A 6095-nucleotide genomic window follows, 5' to 3' on the forward strand; every position below is an offset into this window, starting at 1 on the left:
TGTACAGTTGTGGGTGCCACATTATAGGAAAGATGTGAATGCATTGGAGAGAGTGTAGAAGTGATTTACAGGAATGGTTTCAGGAATGAGAAGCTTCAGTCAAGAGGATCGATTGAAGAAGTTGGGACTGTTCTCCCTAGACAGAAGGCAGCTGAGAGGAGATCTTATAGAGGTTTTCAAAATCAGGAGCGGGGCTGGACAAAGTAGACAGTGAGAAGCTGTTCCGATTTGTAAAAGGAACAAGAATAAGAGGGGCATAGATTTGAAGAGATTTGGAAAAGGAGCAGGAAGCAAGATGAGAGAATTTCACTCAGTCACAAAATCCCTACAGTGTGGGAGCAGGCCATTCAGCCCATTGAATCCACACCCACCCTCCAAAGGGCATCCCACCCAGGCCCACACCCGGCCCCCTACCCTATAGGCCTGCATTTCCCACAGTTAATCTACCTACCTGTGCGCTACGGGCAAGGGGAGGTGATGGCCTAGTGGTACTATCACTGGGCTGTTAAACCAGCGGCTCCAGATAATGTTCGGGGGATCCGGGTTCGAATCCTGCCATGGCAGATGGTGGAATTGGAATTCAATAAACGTCTGGAATTAAGAATCTAATGATGACCGTGAATCCATTGTCGATTGTCAGGAAAAACCCATCTGGTTCACTAATGTCCTTTAGGGGAGGAAACTGCAATCCTTCCCTGGTCTGGCCTACATGTAACTCCAGACCCACAGCAATGTGGTTGACTCTTGACTGCCCTCTGGGCAATTGGGGATGGGCAATAAATGCTGCCTGGCCAGCGACACCCCCATCCCGTTAACGAATAAAAAAAAAAATAGCATGGCCAATCCACCTGTGGGAGGAAATTGGAGCACCCGGAGGAAACCCACACAGACAGTCACCCTGGGGGTGGAATCGAACCCGGTCCCTGGTGCTGTGAGGTAGCAGTGCTAACCACTGAGCCACCGTGCCCACCCTCATAGTCCATAGCTACTGTTAATGTCGCTGAACTAACCAAAACCAATCCATTCTCTTACAGATGCTTCAGAACAATTAGAGGACGTGAAACAGCCAGGTTTGTACATTCACCCTCCATCATGTCAGCTAGGCAAAAAGGACTCTTTGGTGACCCCCTAAAACACCAGCGAAGAGGGAAAGGGTGATGGTGAGGCACTGACTCTGTGCTAGTAATCACCCGCCTAATGCTCCATAATCAGTTCAAATCCCCCCAAAGCAGAGGGTGGGGTCCCAATGCAATGAATAATTCTGGAATATAAAGCTACCCTCAGTGATGTGACTGTAAAAGGACCATTGGTTGTTGTGTTTTTTTTTGAAAAGAGACCCATTAGGGAATGTCCTAATGTCCTTTAGGGAAGGAAACTGCTATCCTTACCTGGTCTGGCCTACATGTGACTCCAGGCCCACAGCAATGTGGTTGACTCTTAAGAACCACCCTCTGAAATGATCTGAACAAGACACTGTTCAAGGGCAGTAATGGATAGGGACCAAATGCTGACACCCACATCTCACAATAAAGCAAAGTGTTCAGTGGGACACAGTCACATCACTCAGAGTTATGGTGTAGAGCTGGATGAACACAGCAGGCCAAGCAGCATCAGGGGAGCAGGAAGGCTGACGGGAAGGCTGACGTTTCGGCCCTAGACCCTTCTTCAGAAAGGTCTTTTTCTAAGTGTCATCCAGGTCTACACCTTGTGATCTCAGATTCTCCAGCATCGGCAGTTCGTACTAAGTTATGTAAGGAAAGATATCATTTCACTGGAGGCCGTTCAGGGAAGGATCACGGGGATGATCCCTGGTGCGGAGGGATTGTTTTATCAGCAAAGATTAAACAGGCTGGGACTCTCCTCACTGGAGTTTGGAAGAATGAGAGCTGAGCTCACTGAAACATATCGGATTGTTAAGGGGAAGTGTAGCAGGTCTGGCAGGATCAGTACTGCAGACCCACAACATTAACTCTGATTCCTCCTCACAGACACAGCCAGACCTGCTGAGCTTTTCCAGCAACTTCTGTTTCTGTTTCTGATTTACAGCATCCGCAGTTCTTTCAGTTTTTATTTAGGATTCTTAAGGGGCTCGACAGGGTCAATGCTGAGAGGATGTTTCCCCTCATGGGAGAGGCTAGGACCAGAGGGCACAGTCTCAGAGTAAAGGGGCACCAATTGAAGATTGAGATGAGGAGGAATTTCTTCTCTCAGGGGATTGTGAGTCTTTGGAACTCCTTACCACAGACGGCTGTGGGGGCAGAGCCCTCGTGTATCTTTAGGGCTGAGCTAGTCTCTTGATCAGTCGGGGAATTAAGGATTATGGGGAAAGGGCAGGAAAGTGGATGTGAGGAATGTGGGATCAGCCATGATCTTATTGGATGGCGGAGCAGGCTCGAGGGGCTGAATGGCCTCCTCCTGCTCCTATTTCTGATTGTCTTACATCCCAAGGTGGAATTCCAATGGGTTCCTCGATGTAGAAACATTTAAGGGGAAGCTGGACAAGCTGATGAAGTGGGAGGGAATGGGTTTCTCAGATGAGGGAAGGCAGCTTGAGGTGCGGGGGTGAGGCGGGAACGTTGCACTGATGGCCTGAATGGCTTGTGGCCGTGCTGCTGGAACCCCTGGAAGTTAGAGGGAAGCATGTGGGTCTGAGACTAATGTTTTAAACTTAAACAGAGGCAGAGCTAGCTGAGGTGATCAGGGTAACCAGGCTATGAGGTGGGTTGGTAGAGATACAGTGGCAGACTTTTAAGCAGCTATTTAATAACTCTCAGTAAAGATGTGACCATGTGAGAAAGACAGTATCTTTGTGAAGGAGCCAAGGATGGTAATAAAGTGAGAGACACACAGTACAAGTCGGAAAGACGAGTGATAGGTCCGAGGATTGGGCAGAGATTCCACCCACGCTTCCTAAATCTTTCCGACTGGGACCTCATTCCGAGGACAGGATAATGTCATGATTTCATGGTGGGAACTATAAGTGTGAGGCTGGGAGTGGGGAGTCCTAAGTTGGGGGGGTGGGTTGGCTGGTGTGTTGCTGCCCTGTGATAGAGGGGTAACTGGCTGATGCCTCTCAGCTCAGGACCTATACTTGGGGCCCTGAGTCCAATTTGAGAGTTCCTGCTTTCAGAGATAGTAGGAACTGCAGATGCTGGAGAATCTCAGATAACAAGGTGTAGAGCTGGATGAACACAGCAGGCCAAGCAGCATCAGAGGAGCAGGAAGGCTGACGTTTCGGGCCTAGAGGGTCTATGTGTTCATCCAGCTCTACACCTTGTTATCTGAGAGTTCCTGCTTTCAGGACCAACGGAGGGTAACTATCAACATAATGGAGAGGCAGGCAGCCGAGTGTGTGAATCACAGAATCCCCACAGTGTGGAAGCAGGCCATTCAGCTCATTGAATCAACGTCAACCCTCCAAAGAGCATCCCAACCACACTTCCGAGTCTGTGGGTGCTCAGTCATTGAGTGATCAGGGGATTGTGGGACACTAAGGGAATGAAGCAACACAGGGATTGAGCAGGAAAATGGCGTCAACATACACAATCATTCTGAACTTGTAGTGAACAGCAGTGCAGACCCGAGGGACTGAGTGGCCAACCTCCACTCCTAGCCATTACATTCTTATGTCACTTCAGAAATGAATAATCTAACTGAGGTACGCGACCACTCATAGCCCAGACCACAGGCCCAGTCCCAAATCCCAGGCCTGGCCCAGTCTCACAGCCCAGACCAGGCCCAAAGTCACAGCCAGAGTCACAGTCCAGACCAGGCCCAGTCTCACAGCCCAGACCAGGCCCAGTCTCACAGCCCAGGCCTGGCCCAGTCTTACAGCCCAGGCCTGGCACAGAGTCACAGCCCAGGCCTGGCCCAGTCTCACAGCCCAGGCCTGGCCCAGAGTCACAGCCCAGACCTGGCCCAGTCTTACAGCCCAGGCCTGGCACAGAGTCACAGCCCAGGCCTGGCCCAGTATCACAGCCCAGGCCTGGCACAGAGTCACAGCCCAGGCCTGGCCCGGTCTCACAGCCCAGGCCTGGCCCAGAGTCACAGCTCACTCCGACAGCTGGAGGATGGATGTTTGTGATAAGCAATAACTGGGAAGTGTCGCCCCCTTCAGGAGCAGGGCATGGCCTCTAGAAGCAGGCAAGTGCCAGGCTCTCTCTGTGCAAAGTTGATGGAAGCAGGTGGTAGGGACAGAGGGGGAGGCGGAGGGGAGACAGAGTCAAGTTGGTTATGTGTTTGAGCCTCAGCAATTTCAACATCCACATCTGTCTCTTTACAGAATTCTACCTGAACAAGGGCACAGCTAACAACTTCATCAAACGGCTAAAGAGATCGGTAGAAATCTCAGATATACTAGAAAGGTAGGGGACACGACACCATACTTAACATCAACACACAGAGAGTAACAGAGAGGCAGTGACAGAGGTATGGAGACAGGGGGATAGACAGACAGACAGACAGATAGGAGACAAACAGGCAGAGACAGAGACAGACAGAGAGACAGACAGACAGAGATAGACAGATAGATAGACAGATAGATAGACAGACAGAGACAAACAGGTGGAGACAGAGGGAGACAGACAGAGATAGACAGAGAGACAGACAGAGAGACAGACGGACAGATAGATAGACAATGAAAGAGAGAAATATAGAACTCAAAATGGCACATTTTTCATTTATTCAAAGACTGTGGGTATCACTGGGCTGGGCCCAGCATTTATTGCCCGTCTGTAGTTGCCCCTTGAGAAGGTGGGGTGAGCTGCCTTCTTGACCCGCTGCAGTCCATTTGCTGTAGGGTAGACCCACAATGCTATTAGGGTGGGAATTCCAGGAGCTATCCCATCCAGGCCAGCAGGGAGTATTTTATCACACTCCTGACTTGCACATTGTAGATTGATACAAGCTCCATCAACACTCGAAAAGCTCAACTCCATCCAGGACAAAGCAGCCGCTTGATCGGCACCACATCCACAAACATCCACTCCCTCCATCACCGACGCTCAGTAGCAGCAGTGTGTACGATCTACAAGATGCACTGCAGAAATTCACCAAAGATCCTCAGACAGCACCTTTCAAACCCACGACAACTTCCATCTAGAAGGACAAGGGGCAGCAGATACATGGGAACACCACCCCCTGCAAGTTCCCCTCCAAGCCACTCACCATCCTGACTTGGAAATATATTGCTGTTCCTTCAGTGTCACCAGGTCAAAATCCTGGAATTCCCTCCTTCAGGGCATTGTGGGTCAACCCACAGCAAATGTACTGCAGTGGTTCAAGAAGGCAGCTCACCCCCACCTTCTCAAGGGGCAACTAGGGACGGGCAATAAATGCTGGGCCCAGCCAATAGCTCCCACATCCTGAGAACAAAGTAGATAAGTGTGCGGAAGGTGAGTGAACTCTGTAAGCACCAGCTGGGAGCTTGTACCCTGGAACAAGGATGAGCTGCTGGAAGTGAGTCTCCCAGGATGAGTAATGTATAACCGAATGGATGTGACACTGACAAATATATTTCTGTCTTTCCTGATCACAGCATTACTGAACGGGTGGAAGGGGCGTGGGAGAAAGTGAAGGAGGTTTTTGAGGAAATAACAGATATAGAAATTCTCGATCAGTGAGGAGATGGATGATACCAACCAGACCTTGCAATCCCACCTGCTGCTCTGTCAGCTTCAACGCAAGATTTCAATCGTATTTCACTGGGTCAGATATTGGCTGAACTCAGAACCTGTATATAACACACAGTGTGCTGTATAGTCACTATAGCCAATGAACTCAGACTCTGTATCACACACAGTATACTATATACCTACTGTCCACGCTGAATTCAGAATCTGTATTGCCACAGGTTTATATAACGTTGATTTTAATAAAAATTCTGTTTTCTGTGCGAGTTGTTTTTATTCCTGTGTGTCTCAGCCTCTCACTGACAGCGAGCAAATGAGATGGGACAGAGCAGAAAGTACGCAGTATTAATAAGTCCGCAAACGCAGAGTTTTCCTGCTATGTGTCAGCGAGGGACATGATTAAATAGTCAAACAGCTAGTGCAGTTTTCTGCTGTGCACTGTGTAATTTCTGTTTAGTGACCAGA

General features: G+C 49.5%; 1 long non-coding RNA gene across 1 annotated transcript; it reads left to right on the forward strand.

Annotated features, from left to right (window-relative positions):
* The first annotated feature begins 1030 nt into the window (after positions 1 to 1030).
* Positions 1031 to 5893, forward strand: LOC125488263. Its single transcript, XR_007266266.1, has 3 exons — positions 1031 to 1070; positions 4283 to 4364; positions 5537 to 5893. It is a non-coding gene; the product is annotated as an uncharacterized LOC125488263 (long non-coding RNA).
* The last annotated feature ends 202 nt before the right edge of the window (positions 5894 to 6095 follow it).

This window comes from Rhincodon typus, unplaced genomic scaffold (genome assembly GCF_021869965.1).
Source record: "Rhincodon typus isolate 14 unplaced genomic scaffold, sRhiTyp1.1 hic_rhity00000095, whole genome shotgun sequence".
NCBI classification, from domain to species: domain Eukaryota; kingdom Metazoa; phylum Chordata; class Chondrichthyes; order Orectolobiformes; family Rhincodontidae; genus Rhincodon; species Rhincodon typus.